This window comes from Centruroides vittatus, unplaced genomic scaffold (genome assembly GCF_030686945.1).
Source record: "Centruroides vittatus isolate TY-2023 unplaced genomic scaffold, ASM3068694v2 contig_3103, whole genome shotgun sequence".
NCBI lineage: Eukaryota > Metazoa > Arthropoda > Arachnida > Scorpiones > Buthidae > Centruroides > Centruroides vittatus.
In genome coordinates this window covers 160,617-179,081 of record NW_027121999.1, presented here as the reverse complement: position 1 = coordinate 179,081, position 18,465 = coordinate 160,617, and the positions used below count along the sequence as shown (strand labels likewise).

The 18,465-nt window shown below is 26.0% G+C and overlaps 2 long non-coding RNA genes across 2 annotated transcripts; both read left to right on the top strand.

Moving 5' to 3' along the window:
• Window positions 1-207: 207 nt before the first annotated feature.
• LOC136973192 (uncharacterized) lies at window positions 208-5,988 on the top strand. Its single transcript, XR_010880459.1, has 3 exons — window positions 208-359; window positions 655-826; window positions 5,827-5,988. It is a non-coding gene; the product is annotated as an uncharacterized lncRNA (long non-coding RNA).
• A 2,023-nt stretch (window positions 5,989-8,011) lies between these two features.
• On the top strand, window positions 8,012-17,901 carry LOC136973191 (uncharacterized). Its single transcript, XR_010880458.1, has 3 exons — window positions 8,012-8,235; window positions 9,895-10,108; window positions 17,499-17,901. It is a non-coding gene; the product is annotated as an uncharacterized lncRNA (long non-coding RNA).
• The last annotated feature ends 564 nt before the right edge of the window (window positions 17,902-18,465 follow it).

Below are 18,465 nucleotides of genomic sequence, written 5' to 3'. Positions count from 1 at the left end.
TTGCCACTAAATTATGTTATAACGACAATAACAAATAAGGGAAAAAATTTAATTTGATTTAAAAGTTTGTCCATAAAAACTGGCCTTAAAAATATCATTATTTAATTTAACACAATCTGTCCTTAATTAAGTCAAAGTATTTAATTATTTTATTTTAAAATAATCTGATTACATGTTGTTTAACTTTTATAATTTTCTCTTTTATAATCAGAAATCTGTACGAAATAAAGTTTCCTGCATGAATGTGAAGGAAGTTTTAATGAAGTTACATTGTTTGATGTATGCTTGTTGTATTGAATCATTAAAAATTTACAGTATAACGAAAACAAATAATGATTTGGACTCCCTTTTAAACAGAGGTACACATTTAAATTGATATTTTGTAAAGAATTTTTAAGTAAGTTTCATCTGTTCTTATATATACTGTAATCTGGATCTTTTACAACTTTATTATGAAACGAGACGTGTTAGGAATTCAATATAATTAAAGATTTGTTAATTTAAAACTTAAATTGCACATACGTTTACTCTGCAAATTCTTGTTTTATAAAATAAATATTAAAGTTGAGAAAAAAAAACGATACTTAAATAATATTATTAAATAGTAAATACTGTATAAAACTCGTAATGGATTACAATCATAATGTTGTATAGGCATTTTACAGATATTGTTGCATCAATATGATGTTGTCTACAGTAGCCGAGTGGATAAATCAACTGTACAGTATTGAAATGGTAGTTACTCGCGGATTCGCACCTCATAAGGGATTGGCCGCGTGGAGTTTTCCAGGTTTTCTTTATATATGTAACAACTAACTAAAGCCCAGTTTCCATAAATATTTTTCATGTGTGAAACACCTAAATAAGGGTCAGTTCCCATAAAATGTCCTCCTCGGAGGTATCACCTTGGCAAATCGCACACTTGTTGCATGGCCGTATTCCATCAAACTAACCAAACAACATGAAGAATTATAATTGAAAAAAGAGTTACGAAGTTTATCTTTAAAGTTTCTACTAATTAAATTATAGTTAATGAGTATTATTTCAGTATATTTAAAGTTACGATTTTTAATAAATTTTGGAAACGTTACTAATTCTACTAAATATTTCAACATTATTAATAAATAATAAATATAGAAACTCGGAATTATATATATATATTTCCATTTTAATTTCAATTTTGTGTTATATATGACATCATTAAACTATATCGAATGTATATTGTTTTTATTATATTTTAAATCCAAATATAAGATAATATATTACAATATAAATGTACATTTTTGAAATAAAAATATAGAATTTTCAGTAAAATGCTTCAGTGTAATTTCTATTTTTTATTGCTACGCAAACGCATTATATGGATATTTATATTTTTAAATTTAACATTTTTATAGTCAATGCTCTTGAAAAATATTTTAACATATTGTATTGATTGGACTGCAATTTTCGGACTGTAGACCTATAGATTCTCACTGTCGTCCTTCTACTTGTCTGTCCGTTCGTCCTTTGTTAATCTCGAGAACAGACTTAGATACATGAAAATGGAGACCAGATATAGAAAGCTTGTGTGTAGGGGGGCACAATTTTGTTCATCCTGTTCAAAGCTTAATAACTTCCGTGATTTTTTTCGAAAATTTCTGAAATTTTGCAGGGAGGTTTGCTTATTAGGGGGAAATATGCTGTTAAATTTTGGTGAATAAAGGTCGAGGGGTGGGGGGATAATGGGGGTCGTGTGTATCTTTAGTAGGGTTGGACTTAATGGCGATTTTACTTTTTATTAGCATTTACAAATTTTGTTTTATTTGTAAAACTTATCTCTACTGTTAAAATCAAGCTATTTGTCATTTTATAATGATTAATGATGTAAAATTTTTTAAAATAAAATAACATAATAGATGGCGCCACGCAATTTCAAATGTTGCAGGGAAAGTTAAGCAACTAGTTGCTAAAATTAAAAAAAAAATTAATCTATGATTAATAATTGCAGCCAGGCAACGTAATTGCTGGTGTATAATAGAAAATAATTAGTGTAATAATTTATAATACCTCATTCTTACCAAAAAAAAAAAAACTAACTTAGATATTCAAAAGTTTTCTTATTATTTTAACTTTATATTTTAAAGAGAAAAGAATATAATGTTTATGTCATCATTTTTTGATATAAAGTTTCAAAAATCAGCTGCATTTATCAGGCATAGACAAAGAAACATTTGGAAAGGAGAGCATAAATATATTCTGTATAAAACTAACAATTTACTACTTCCTGTCTAGTGTACTGATATAACAAGTCTTTACAATGAAATTGATACAGAATTTTATCACTTGACTTTTTAGTACGGTGATATTCCGGTATAAATTCAAATAAAATTTTGTTTGAATGTAAAACTATATATCAAGTTGTACAGTATAACATTGTGTAGTCTTTAAAACACAATTTCATTTAATACACAATTTTCTTTGTAAAACAACTTTTTAAACTTATATTTTCGCATCGAATACATTTATTCCGATGTAAATACGTAAATCATTTATTTATTTACAGAGTTTCTATATTTATCAGTAAATTATAAGTCTATATATTTACAATTAATTTGTTTAATTTACTTTCTACCGGTATATTAAGAAAAATTTGATAATTTTATACGTTTCCTATATTTCATATTATTCATCTGAATCATCCCTAAAGGTGTTCGTAAATAAACTTTTAATTAAATTATACTTCAACTATAATTAATTATAAAAAATACAGAGTATTAAATTAAAATATTATTAAATAATTTCAAGTTTTACACGCACGAAAAAATGATGTATATCAACGTTGTCTTTTATTAATAAACGTAGTCGGGCCTTACATTGAGATATTACATATCAGGATCTTTGAAGAGGGAGAGCAAAATTAACAATTTCCTTCTGAATTCGATCCTTAACGCTTAAGGAAAAGAATTTTTCTCGTAAATACAAATAAACACGGTCCAAAACATTATCTCTAAACAATCTTGGCTGTTTTCTTTGTTCTTGCTATGTACAGTACAATAGCTTAGAGCAATCGAATAAATATTAATATTATCACAGAATATCTCATATTACATTTTAAAATTTTTGTAATATTTTCTAGAATATATTTTCTTCTATTCTAGATTAAAATATAAAATGAAAAGCTTGCCATAACTTTTTATTGTTTATTGTGATCTATGCGAGCCTCAGAGACAAGGCTCCATTTCTATTTTCACGTGATCTTTCTATATTCATATTACTTTCCCGTCTGTTATGCAGTATATAACAGAGGAATAGTGTGGCCAGCGGTCAAAAAATGACTCACCTCCTAAGATTTTCACGTATTTGGACTCGGGGTTCTTGAAACGTCGAGAAATGCAAAAAATTCGGGACTTGTTTTATAAGTATGGATGTTAGTGTCTGTGTATGGGAGCATGAATTTGTTTATCTAGATTGAAGCTTAATAATTCCTACGCCTTTTGTCGTAAATTTTTACAATTTTTCAGGGAGATTTATGTATTAGGGAGTCCGATGCTATTAAATTTTGGCGGTTAAAGGTCGAGGGGGTAAGGAGATAGAGGGGAGGGAGTCCTTTGAGATTTTACTCGTTATTAGCATTTAAAATGTTTTTATAAAATTCGTTTATACCCTCAACGTTTTATAATAATTAACAGTATAAAAAGCTTTTAAAGTAAAATCTCATAACAGACGGCGCTATAAACAATTTTAACTTTTTAGCCCGGAAAGTTACGCAACTTGTTGCTGTATCGTATTAAAATTGTGCTAACTTAATAATATATATATTATCTTACATTATTTAATTTGATTATTTTTGATTATTTTGTTTTTATTTTTAATAATACTATAATTTTATAATTCTTAATATCACGAACAAGGTTGCTTCCACTTTTTAAAAAGTAAGATTAATTTAGAATATTAAAATTTATATTACCTGTCAAGTATAATTAACTCGTACTCAAAGTTCTATAATAATAAAAAAATATATATATATATATTAATCTATTTATCAATAAGCACGCGTAAAAATCAAATATTGTAATTAATCACTTTACAAATGACGTGATTAATTAACGCTTATATCTTATACTAATGACAAATTAAATTATTTTAATATAATACGTTTAAGTAAATCTTCATCCAAATGTTCGATTCTAGCAGCCAAATTACTAAATTAATTCAATAATGTCGAAAGATAAACTGATTAATATAAAATTGAATAAAAGTTTCCCTTTTTTTCGTTTTCCCCCTTCTTTGATTCAGGATTTAAGAAAATTTTTTCTGTAAAACCGACCTTCTTGCTTGAAGAAGCAAATCGCTTTGGGAGTTTTACAGGATAGAAAACAACTGTAACCATGGCGACAGATAAAAGTAGTCCTATTGTCCAAAATGTAAGAACAAGTAGTTAAGACCAGAACATTTTTTTTCCGTTTTAAAAAGCAGTTTTGTGATTTTTTTCTTCTTCCGCTTCCTTGTCATTTCTTTAATTTAACATCACATAACAAAACAGTTTTATTTCTTTCCTGAAAAAAAATCAAATTAAATATTTCAAATTTATTATTTTCATACGATAAAATATCCATTTTTATACTTTTCGAGAGTGCTCTAAAATTCATTCGCTTTTTCGGGGGAATTTTTTTTCTTAAATTAATCTTTCCTAGAGAATGGCTCGATCAATACCGATAAAACACTATTAAATTGTTTATGTTACTATAGTTGCATGAGAAGAATTTTTGATAGAAAAAAAAAAAAGGTTTCTATTACAGTTACGCTGTCAATCAAAGTTGCAAATATTTAAGAGAAAAAAATTTGAATGTATATTACTGTGACGTCGTCACGATGACGTACTGCAATTTTTAATGATATTTTAATTTAAAAAATCGCATCACTTGGTATTTAGTTAATTGGATCTCCTGGTCTCGAAAATCGAATTAGATGGATAGATAGGAATGGAGTTATATAGACGAAAATCGAGACCAGATATAGAAATATCTGGTCTCGATTTTCTCCAGATGTTCAGAGTTTTACCAGATCTTTCAGGATTTTTTTCCAATGATTTGCATTTCTAGGCTCGATAATAAATGATATAAATGGAAAAAATCTAACTCCATACTCGAGATAAGCGAAGGACAGCCGAACAGACGGACGACAGTGGGAATTTATAGGTCTGCAATTTGGAAATTTCAACCCAATAACTTGTATCGTTGCTTCTATAATTATACCCATTACATTGAAATCACTAATATAATTAAAATTAAAGTATTTTCAATTATCTCATTTTAAATTTTAACTTGTATTCCTTGTCTATTATTTATTTTTATGTTAGCCAGATTGATTTCTTATTCACGTGCCTTATTCCTTTACTATATTAACAGTATAAAACTACTTTAACTCCATTAGTACCTGAAATTGCGGTTTCCATTATGATTTCCATTAAAATATTTTTATTTATTCTTTCGTTTCATTAATTCCTAATGACGAACTCCATCATAAAATCAATTATACCGACAATAACAAGCTTATTTTCACCAATTTTATTGATTTTTCCCGCTCGTTTTGTTTTTGCGAATTTAATATCCACAGAATCTCCTACGTTTACAACTGTTAAATATTAAAATTTTTAATGTAAATTTATAATAATAGGCGAAATTAAAATATTACAGGTAAATAAATAATTAATTTAACGAATGTCAAATTACGAGACATTTTAATTAACTGTTTATTTACTTTATCAATAATATACTCTGTGTTAAAATAATTGAAAATATTTAAAGTATAAGCTATAAAAGTATATAAAATATATATTTACAGGCGTTTATAAAAGTTAAAGAAGAGTAAATCACCTAGAAGATGGAATGATGCCGTGAAACAGCTTGAAACTTGAGATGCCAGAAATCTTTTTAAAGAAAATTCTACTATAAAAATGAAATGGAAGAAATTTTAATGGATGAAGCTTGAGAAATTGTAATTATTTGGATGGTAATGATGATGATAGTATTTGTTGACACTGGCTACAAAATTAAATATAAATCTCGGTTTTACTATTTTAATTTCGGATACATTTCATATCTACAATGGTTAATAAAATTTATTCATACTTTTTATTAGAGTATATAAATTTTGGTGTGAACGAGCGAGACGTATCCTTGGTTTACACCAAAATTTTATTCTTTTTATTAGTACTGTATTAATACATTTTCGAACAAAGTAAAATTAATAGCATAAATATAGAGCCGGACACAAGGTTTTAAGGATTGTAAAGTAGTAAATGATGCACAAAGATGTTTGAAAATAAACAAGCTTATCTTTTAACTACTTGACACAATATTTATTTTAAAATTACCAAAAATTATGAACATCAATTATTATTTGTGACATAAAAATTACACTTTTGTCCGTTCTGCTTACTGCCCTGGACCGAAAAACCTGTTATTTTTGTTACATAAAAATAAACAATGATAAAATTATATTAATCTGTAGCTCATTTTGTTTTATGTAAATATTATTTGTCAAAATTGGGTGTATTGCAACACTTGCTTGGAACAGTCTGAAAGATTAAGTAAAAAGCTGTTTTCAATTATTGTAAATTTTACCATTAATTAATGGTAAAATTCACAAATAAGAATAGCATCTTCATTGTCACTGTTCACTTCAGCACAGGAATTATGGGCCCAATTGAAACATTTCTGACAAATGATCCATCCCTCAACAGATTCCGTCCCAGAAGCAGAGGTTGTTTGAATATTTGAATATTGAATATTATATTAAGAATCAGTTTATATTGCTGGAAAAAGAGATGAGCTCTGCTTCAGCACATGGTTGCCAACTCACAATGACCTCGACAGTGCAGGCTCTGTTATAAATTTCTTGAAGTTTTCCCTAATTTATATCACTCGCTTACCAAAACAAAAAATAAAATCCAGCAACGAGTTGCTTAACTTTTCCCTGAAACATTTGGTGGCGCCATCTGTTACGTTATTTTATTAAGAAAACTTTTTATATTTTTAATTATTATAAAATGGCAAAAACGTAATTTTGAGGGTAGGAATGAGCTTTATAAAAAGTTGTAAATGCTAATAACGAATAAAATCGTCATTAAGTCCGACCCTACTCAAGATATGACACACGACCCTTTATCTCCCCACCCTTCGATCTTTAACCACCAATATTTAATAGTATCGATTCCCCTAACACATATAATCTGAAAAATTTTCGATAAAAGGTAGAGTTATTAAGCTACAAAGTGAGTGAGCAAAATCGTACTTCCCACACACACGCATTAATATTCATATAAACAGAAAAAAACCCTAACCTTTTTATTTATCGACGTTTCAAGGCTCCCTGAATTCAAAAATGCAAAAATCTTCGGAAGGGGGTTATTTTTTGAGCAATATAACAGAAGGAAAGTATAGCAGTTAATTATTATAAAATTTAGACGGCAAGGACGAATTTTATAAAACATTTTAAATGCTGATAACGAGTAAAATCTTCATTAAATCTGACCCACTCGAGATATGACACATCTATCTCCTTAACCCCTCGACCTTTAACCGCCAAAATTAAACAGCATCAATCCCCTTAATACACAAACCTCCCTGCAAACTTTCAGCTTTCAGAAATATTCTACGAAAAGCACAGGAATAGCTTCAAAGAGGGTCGTGCCTCCTACACAGCACATCCATACATACAGAAAAGATCCCTAAATTATTTTTTTTCATTTCTTGATGTTTCAAGGTTCTCCAAGCCCATAAAACGTAAACATCTTGGGGGGGGTCATTTTTTGACCGATTGCCATACCTTCCCTCTGTTATATAACAGAGCCGAGAAAGTAATATAGGTGGTTCTGTTCTGCTCTGTTTCCCTCTATTTATTTCCTTGATAAAACCTTTTTAAAAATAAATGTTTAATATAATAATAAAAATTTCATATTACTAAATAAAATCTGTAATAAATTCTTTAATATATTCGCTAGAATTTTTCATTTTTACAAAAATAACTGGAGAATTTAAGAGGCCAATTATTCTTCTACATGTTTACTGGGAAATTTCGACATCTCTGAAATTGAATTTTGTTTAAAACACGATTTTCTTATCATAAAGTAAAAGTTATCCTAAAGTTAATTAGCAGCTAATGATACCAACAGCTGACGGGAGAAATTCTCTGTAAAAGAGTGGGATTTTTACATGCAAATGAATCATCCTTTTACCAATTTTAATTCAGGTATTTTCTTTTTATTATTCAAATTTAAATTATACGAGTAGAAAGGAAATGTATGTAATCTTAATTTGACTCTTAGATACAACATAAAAATTGCACTGTATAATAAACCGATGAATTATTTTTCTATTTATAAGTCTTTATGAGTTTGCATCAAAATTACTTATTATTAATTTTTAATTTCGAAAGACTTAAAAAGTTTTACAATGAATATAATTATAAAATATTAATATATATTTATATTATTTCGTTGATTTTGTCGAGCGATAGATTAATAAATATTGAATTTTGCATTAATATAGGTTATTAAATAAACCAGTAAATGACATTTCTGAACAAGGTTTCGAATGTTTCTAAAATATTTTACTTATAACACAAGGAAAATATGGCGATCGATCAAAAAGTGTCTCTCCAAAGATCAAAAAGGAACCTTGATATGGCCCCCATCCACTACACAAATCACCCTGCAAAATTTCAGAAATTTTCGAGAAAATTCACAGGAATTATTAAGCTAAAAACTGGATGAAAATTTATATTACACACACACACACACATACACACTAACATCCATACATACAGAAAAACCCAAACTCTTGCATTTCTCCACGTTTCAAGGTGCCCTGAATCAAAAAATCATGGGGATGGGAAAGTTATGCAACTCGTTGATAGGTTTTATGTAATTCTCTTATACTTTTGATTTTTACTTGTGTACCATAAAAATCAAAAGCCATATAATTCGTTAGATTATGTTTATACATTGAATTAATGAGTCATGTATTAAGTTGCATTCTATCAGATATATGATAGTATGTAACTTTACACTAACAACTGTTACATGACATCTAATTATATGTTTATATAATACTGTATATAAGTATATAATCGTATGAGTTATAAGGCTTTTATCTTTTATAGCAACCAAAAAGAATTAAATACCGAACAAGAGAATAATTACAGTCTTTATTGACTTTTATATATGGTATAAATATTAATAAAGATGGACTGATTGATTGAGTGATTGTTATAAGTCATAAAAATTTATATTTGTAGTATTGAAAAAGATTTTATAGAAATGGAAAAGAAATTTATTATTTAGTAACTTGGATGTTAACAGAATTTTTCTATGATTAATCCATCGATAGGAACTTAAATATTTTTTTATAATGTATAACTTATTCTTTAAGTAAAAAGGAAACATTAAGTCCATTTTAAAAACGGAAGAAATATATTTTATAATTCAAGAATAATAAGAATATTTTAAAGTAAAAATCTAGAGTTGTAAAGAGTATTTTTAAAAATTCTTTCTCGAAATTTACTACTTTAATCCCATCAAACAAAATCTTTGAAAATATAGAATTTTTCTCGATATAAATTTACACTTATATTAATATAAAATTAATGTATGCCAGTTACTAATTATAAATACACGGTATAATCTTGTATATTAATAATTGAACTCAATATAAATTAACTACCTATCAATTGTTTAATATTATAGACCCTACAATAGAAAATTATTATATCTTCGCGCATTAATAACAATTATAAACGTAAATATCAAATTAAATTTGTTGTACTATTTAGTGAAATTGAATCTCGTCTTTACTAATAATTAAAATCTTTTTACTGTTTTACTATAATCACGACTCTTTACTATTACAGATTTACGTGTGCTTCTACTGGTTTTATAGCTAAGAGAATGCGTCACGTTGATAAAATATTAAAACCATGTTTGAGTAAGGTCAGAAAATTGGGCTGAGTTTGCTGACATTTTATTACAGAAACGAAGAAAATGTTACTCTACAAGTTCCGAAAAGAGCTTAAGAGATTTCTTAAAGAGTTACGACTGGGATAAGTAATTGGAGCGAGATTTTAAGTAAGTTTTATTACCTACAAAAGTATTAATTAACTCTCAACAAAATTTGGATCACTCTCTACCTTTAAAATTTAAAATAAATTCGGAAAAATAATAGCATATCACTCTACAAAAATTATCAATAAATCTTTTTGATCATTAGAAACAAACAAAAAAGACAAATTAATAAAGATAAATGACGATAACATCAAATTTTATGTCATTGTGTTATAACTCTAGGTATTATCCACCCCATAATCTTCGAATTTCAAAGAATGAAAGAGCCAAAAAAACCACAGGAACCATTTTTCATATTATAATGATAACCTATCTACATCTATCATGTGATTGATCCCGAATGAAAACAAAATAACGATTTGAAATTTAAATAATTTATCATCATAAACAAATATATTGATCGATTTTTTTTTACTTAGTTCCTCACTCTGAAATTATCGAATATAATTTTTTTAATCAATAAAAAATAATTGCACAAATTCTCTTTGGTAAATAAAGATCTCTAGTAACAACATTAAATTGCTTTTAGTATATTTTTGGCAGAAATTTTAATATTTACCATCTTGTAAAATATTTTAAACAGATTATCTTTATTATTTATAAAAATTTATATAAGCTGTACGTAATTATTAAAAATATAAAAAAATTATAAACCTTTGAAGACTGTTTACGCATAAATTTTTTCATATTAAACAACAAAAGTTACAGTATTGAAACGAATCTTTTAAAGATTTTAATCTAATATTTTAATTAATTTTTGTAACTTTTTCCTCCTTTAAAACTTTCGTAATCTGATCAAATTTTCTTTGATACTGTATTGACTTCAATAGAATTTTTTTTTTTAAATTGCATTTATGTTCGTTGCAAATGCTTTTAAAATTAATTTACAACACAGATTCATGTGAAAAGATTACGATATTCATTAAAAAAAATTCGTACTTAGTTATTTAAATGACGAAAAAAATGTAAGAGAAAAATTAACCGGAGTTTTATTTGTTTGAATAAATAAAGAAAAATGTTAATTGAAATATTGATCAAAAAGATTAATAGTAATTAAATTATTTGGTATAAAGTTGTTTATCTTGATAAATATATAAATAATTCACGAAATAAAAATGATTATTATATCTTAAGGCCTATCTCAAATAAATTACAAAATACAATGCATGTAGTAATAATAAGAAATTATTTTTTAATACGTGAACTTTGTTAGAATTTTCAAAATTTTTCTTAGTGTTTAATGAAGTATCTAAAATTAATTGAAATTTATTTATTTGAAATGATTAGATTTTAAAAAATTTAAGATATTTAATTAAGTTTGAATTAATAATTAAAATGAGAAATAGATACGTATATAAATTGATTTATTTTAAAATCTTATATAATATTTAAATCTGATGTTTACTATTTAAATGATGTTTTTATCATCATCATGAAACAAGTACGAACCGAACACACCCCAAATCATTATAGAATTGTAACATAATTGCTTATTCCAGTGGTGCTAATCTTTTCAATTAAAGGGCCAAATTGTAGGTAGACGGGCCACAAATATTTACCAAAAGTGGCTAGTACAGTGTACGACAGTGATAAAAACAAATATATTATTTCTTTTTAACTCTCTACGTTAAGGTTATAACAATATAAAACATTTGATGTTATTTAACTTACATTTTACATAATTTAATAACCTTTAACTTAGCAGTATTCATTTTTATTTTACATCAGAATTGAACGTCTCTTTTTTCTCTTAGTGAACTAACTTTATTAAGAGCGTAAAAATATAATTCAATTTTATTTCGTACTTACTTACATATGAAATTCTTTTCGTATCAAATTATAATAAAATATTAATAAAAATATAGAAAATTCATTTCATTCGTAATAAAAAAAAATTAGATATTATTAAATTGAAATGTAAATAAATTTCATGCTGTAAATAAAATATATATATATTTATTTAAATTTCTAACAATTAATCAATCGAATCGATTATATATTATAAGAGAATTGAAAAAAATTAAAAATAGTTTTCCGTATATATACACATTTACAAATAAATTTAATTAGATATAGTACTACAGAATGATCATAAAGCAAATGTGTTGACAAATATACATCTGTCAAAGTACTTAAATTACTAAACCATTATAGTAATCATAGTTTTAACACGATTGCTTTCTAAGAAGTAGTCTCATAGGGTAAACCCACATTTAAAAGGTTAATATAACAATATTATTCTATTTACAATCTCAAATTTTTGACTACGCGAAATTAAACCATTTGAATTTAACACAATATTTATTGTACTGTACATCCCGCGTAAGTAACCTATAAAAATGTGTAATATGCAAACATTTATTTACATTTTTAATATTAGGAAATAAAAACTTAGTTTTTCTCTTTCGCTGCTTATCAGGCACACAAACAATTCAATCGATGCAATCGATTTTATATACGATAGACGCTTCATACTATTTTAATCATGCAGTTAATTTATTATCACATTTTTCTTTGTATCTTCTTTGCATACGCAGCACGCCAAAACCTGATTTTATTTACTGATTTTAGCGGAAGTGTACTTTATATATATATATATTTTCCCTGTGGCGTTTGAAAACGTGTTATAACATTTTTCGATTCGCATCATATGGATCAGAGTGCTGATGTTTTCTTCTGAAGTATCACTGTATATTTTTAACTTCATTATATCCCACAGGAATATATGATGTGCTCGATCGAATGCTTTTCTTTAGTCCATTTGTAATATTGACATATGTTTATCTTTTTTATGTCATCACTTTATCCATTTTCCCTTATGTTTTTCCTCACGGTTTGTTCTGTCTCAATTCAACCATATAAAGGTTTTTATCTTTTTCTGCTAGATATTATTATTTCTTATATATATAGCTACATATGTAGAATTTAGTTTGAATTTTAGTCATGTAATCTGTCTTCAATACACACGATCTCTTTCAGGATTTGGTTTTATTGCAGTTAAACTCTTGAAACCGATATAGCTTCTTGATAATAATAATAATGATAATAATATACAGTGAGAGTGTAGAATTGAAATTTCTTTTTATAATTACCCGTTAGCATTATGTTGAGAATAATACTTATTTTATTGCATTGTTATATTTTCTGTTTCTGTCATATAAATACCGAATCTTTGCCAATGTAACTTCTAATTTCTTATCTTTTCCATTTACTAATTCCGATAAGCAAGGAAGATAAAAGTAACTCCGTCAGATTTTGCTGATATTGCTTATCTGCTAAAAGATTACCAACTGGCCTAGAGAATTATTTTGCAGTATTATTTCCTGGTGATTTTAGAGTTATTATTTATTTATTTATTTTAATTTTATTTGATATATATGTGATTATTCAAATCAGTTTAATTATAAAGATAAAATGATTAGATATATTAATAAAAAACCAAGTTGAAATACTCTACATACTAATCATTTTTGTATACAGTAATCTAAGTAATCAAGTTTTATTTCATATTTTGATCTTAAAATTGTCTGGAATATGTTAATTTATCATTTGGAAAGTGTATATTTAGAAGGTAGTAAGAAATATATTGCCACATCGTCACAATGTCAGGCTACAATTTTTAATCATACTTTAATTTAAAAATTAACTCGTCTAGCTTTCCATATCTGGTCTCCTTTTTCATCTATCTAACTCCGTTTGCGAGATTAACGAAGGACAGACGGACAGACGATCCACAGTGGAAATTTATAGCTCTACAATTTGAAAATTGAGCCCAATAAGCGTTGTAATTACAATTTCTAAGTTTTAAATGTCATTGATAATAGTATGTGTTTACCTATTGTGATATCAAGGTACGGTTACATGTCAGCATCATCTTGCATGTTTAATTTTTGTAATGGATACGACAAGTTTCTCAAAAACTAAATTTAAAATGAATGTGTTTGTTAGTTTCGATGCAACTTTTCAAACATACACCAAGTGAACTGAATGATAAATGTCGAAAGGATCATTACACTATGTTTTTTTGAACTGTGAGAGCATTACGAAATAACATTTTGAAAAAAGAGAAAACAGAGACTTTTTGTTTTTGTTCTAAATAAATAATAAACAATAGCTTTCTTCTCGTGAAAAGTTCAGGTTATAAAATTTAAATGTTACAAATTGTGATATTGCAACTTCTATATTTATTTATTTTTATTTTTATATGAAAAATATATAGAAATCAGATAGGTAAATAATATTTTCAACAACTTTCCTAAGCTAATATGTGAGAAAATACTACGAAATATTATGTATAAATATTTATATTTATAGTATATACAAAGAAAGGTGAGACGGAGTGTAAATTAAATTTTATTTAGTACTGTATATTCAATATAATAAAAGAATTTTATATCAGTTATTAACTATTTTAAATTATAATTATCTTTAGTACAATACACAAAAATAATTTCAAATATAATATAAAAATCAACAATTTCTAACATTATTTTCACTTTTTATTGACATATTTTAATAATATTCTTGTTTCTCATAATTGCTTTAAAAATTTTTACAAATTACTAAATTTATTAATTAAAGAGATCCCGTTCCCTTTATTTACTGGAACTCATTAAAATTTAATGCAAAGTTGATGAAATTAATAACAATAAATAGTAAAGTTTATTAATAATAATTATGAAATAAAACAGAGCGGTCAATGAATTTTAATTCTTTTAACAATTTTAATTAAATTTATGTCGGGATATAAAAATTTACCGAACGAAATTAAAGTTAGAGAAATAAAGAAAGAATAAATTTTGCTCGGATGCTAAAACTGTCGACATGAAAAAGAATTTTAAATATTTACGACCTGTCATGTATGTTAATGTCTTGCGAATGACGTCACCAGGTTATTAACGTAACGTAATTTATGCTCGCTGTTGATATTTTTTTTTTTTTATTCAAAAATTTAATACAAATAAAAACGTAATAGGTTGATGTAACTTTTTAGTTTAATTTATTATCAATTTATTTTACATGTATATTTTTAGTACAGTTATACTTACTAGAATTATGATTTGTATAGACAAACAGAAGTTCTCGTTGTAGAAATTTTTAAATCTTGCATGTAACAGTTTAGAAACAATTTTTATTTAACTTTATTAAGATGAAATTTGAAAAAATTGTAGACCTATAAATTCCTACTGTCGTTCGTCTGTCTGTTCGTCTTTCCTTAATCTCAAGATTGGAGTTATATATATGAATATCAGAAATAGATATGTAAAGATCAAGAGTAGGAGGCCCGATTAATTGTATAAGAACTTCCGATACAAACAGGAAGTTATGATATAAACAGATATGTAAAGATCAAGAGTAGGAGGCCCGATTAATTGTATAAGAACTTCCGATACAAACAGGAAGTTTCAATTTAAATCTTCCCTTGAAATGTGTTAGATGATTGGCACGACTCTATTGTTATAGGAAAAGTATGTTGCACAGGGACAAGCCACTAGTAACTTGAGGTGCAGAGCATATATTTTAAGTTTAAAAAATTAAAAATTGCAGTCCGGCATTGTGACAATATCAAAATAAATAATTGCTCGTTTTTTGTATTATTTATATTATTATGTAGTATTTATTATGGCCTTTACTATTTTATTTACAAATAATTATTTATTATAAAAAGCATCTTCTTAAGTTTCATTGTACTGTAAGTACTGTATGTCTATGCTAGAAGAACTATAGATTATTTTGTTAATGAAACAAAAAATGTTTAATTTGGAATAATTTTACATTGTTTTCCTCAAAGAATACATCACAAAAAATTTAGAAATCAGAAGTCGTCACTATGTTACAAATTTCTATACTAATAAATTGAATAATATTATAATAATAAAATTATTTTTTCTTCTTTAATTTCTCAAATTATAAAATAATGATTTAAAATCTTTTCATTTTATTTTTAATAACTTAAATAATAATAATATAATTAAAAAAACTGCAAATATTTTATCTTTATAAAATATTTCACACATAGAAGGTAAATATTTCTTAACGTAGTAAGTATGGTTGCTGTATGTTCTAATTCTGTGTGTACTGTCCTTGTAATCCAAAAAAAATTGATTTTGGTAGACGATCGTACAGCAATGGTTAGGAAATTTACGGTTTATTTACAGTATTATTTCCAATGAGGTAAAGTAGAGTAAAAACTAACTGATTTACTACAAATGTAAGTTTTTATATAAAAAATCTAAATTGAATAACTGTACATATTTTATCAAATTGTATTAATCGCAATAATTTAAAAAATTTTTTTTGTTATAGAGAATGGTTATACACCTGTGTTAAAATATAGAAACATAATTTTAAGATGTACCATCATATAACATGTAAGTTTTTATATTATTGTAATCCATCTTACGTGTTGTTTAATATTGTCGTGAAACTAACCATAATTTGTATTCTTTGACAGACTGAAGAGGGGTTGGGAGCATAAGCCAACCAGAAGTGCATTTGAATAAAAAGCCCTGTAAATAAACCGTAAATTTCCTAACCATTGCTGTATGATCGTCTACCAGAATCAATTTTTTTTTTTTTTTTTTGGATTACAAGGACGGTACACACAGAATTAGTAAATATTTCTTTGTTTTCATAAGATATAACGTAAAAGAAAATAATTGATACAAACAAAAATACTCTTATTAAAAGTGTAAAGGATTTAAATTCTAAAAAAATTACATAATGTATATATACAAATTTACTACATTATACAGTTGAATAAGTCGAGCAAAATGAATTCGTATCATTTCTACTTCTTTTGATACATTTCTTTCAAACGTAATGTAAATATAGACATCATATCGAATAAAGGAAACTGAACAACACGAAATTCACACACCTTTTAAACTTTACTACCTTTTAATATTATTCATCTTTCATATCTTATTTGTATTTTAATGAAAGTAGTGTTTCCCTACAAGACATCTAACAAGAATATTACACTGTTAATGATACGGATAATTAAATTTTTATTCTGGTTTATAGAAGGGATAAATCTTTCTTTTCATAGTTGACAATAGAAAATCTTATACATTCATGTTTACTCTCACTTGTACGAGTAAATATAGATTTTATTTGAGTCTTATGTAAGAATGTTAATATTACATTGCAGATTTCGATTCAGATATTAGAAAATGTATTCTATATTTACACAAAGTAATAATATTGAGTGTTTATTTATGCTACTGTTTTAGCATTAAAATATTTATTTATGTTAATAATGTTTGATGTATCGCTATATTTATATTACCGTACGTATTGTATCTATTATAAACGATATTTATTTTAATACAGTACTTAAATAGTATAAAGATTTGTTGCTCTATTCTAAGATATGAATAATTTTTGCTAGGAAAAGATTCTACAATGCTAAGTATAGATTGAATAGTACTTGTTATAATAATAATGAGGTCATCGCCATTTATTTAAAAATGCATCACCTAGCCACGAGGATAAGTAAAGACAATTAACTAAAATGAGAAAGTATTTTTTGATATTGTTTTCTTCTTATTATTATTTTTATTTTTAAATCCATCATTCGAGGCTAGATTCAATCCTTAAAAAAGAATAATCTCTTGTTAGTTAGTGAATGATTGGAGATTTTCAAGAATGTTCTTTAATGAGAGATTTCATTTTAAAGCTACTAGAAAAAGTTTTGTCCTAAACATGTCAAGAATGAGAAAACTGAAGCGAAAAAAAGAAATAAGTAGAGTCGTTTCCACAATAAACAGAAAAATCAGTCATACATCGATTGCAAGATGGCAAGTATTTCAAGATTATTAAAATTTAATTAAAAATAGTTAAATTATAATTTAATATATAAAAATTTTATATGCAAATTTTAATCAGATTTTAATTTTTAAAAATCACGTGACTTTCGGTTCAGACAGGAATTTCGTATGTAGTTAGCCTCCGCTCCTTGATCTTTCCATATGTGGTCTCGATTTTCATTTATCACAGTTCTTGAGATTAACGAAGGACGGACAGACGGACGACAGTGGGAATGTATAGGACTTCAATCTGAAAATAGCAGCCCAATAAATCATAATATTTTTAATGAAAAATGTTATAAACACACTCAACATGTACAGCAAATATTTATAAATTATAAAACAAACATGAGATTTTAGAAAATTTATTAATAAAACAAGTACAGTAAGTGCTAGACTTGAAGTGTTTTTAAAGGATAATAATTATAACTAGAATAATATTATTATTTTTAACTTTTGGAATAAAAGTATACATATATATATACAGCATTACATTTATGTAATGCTCCACTTTTAATGCTTATAAATTTAAAATAAGTCGACACAACG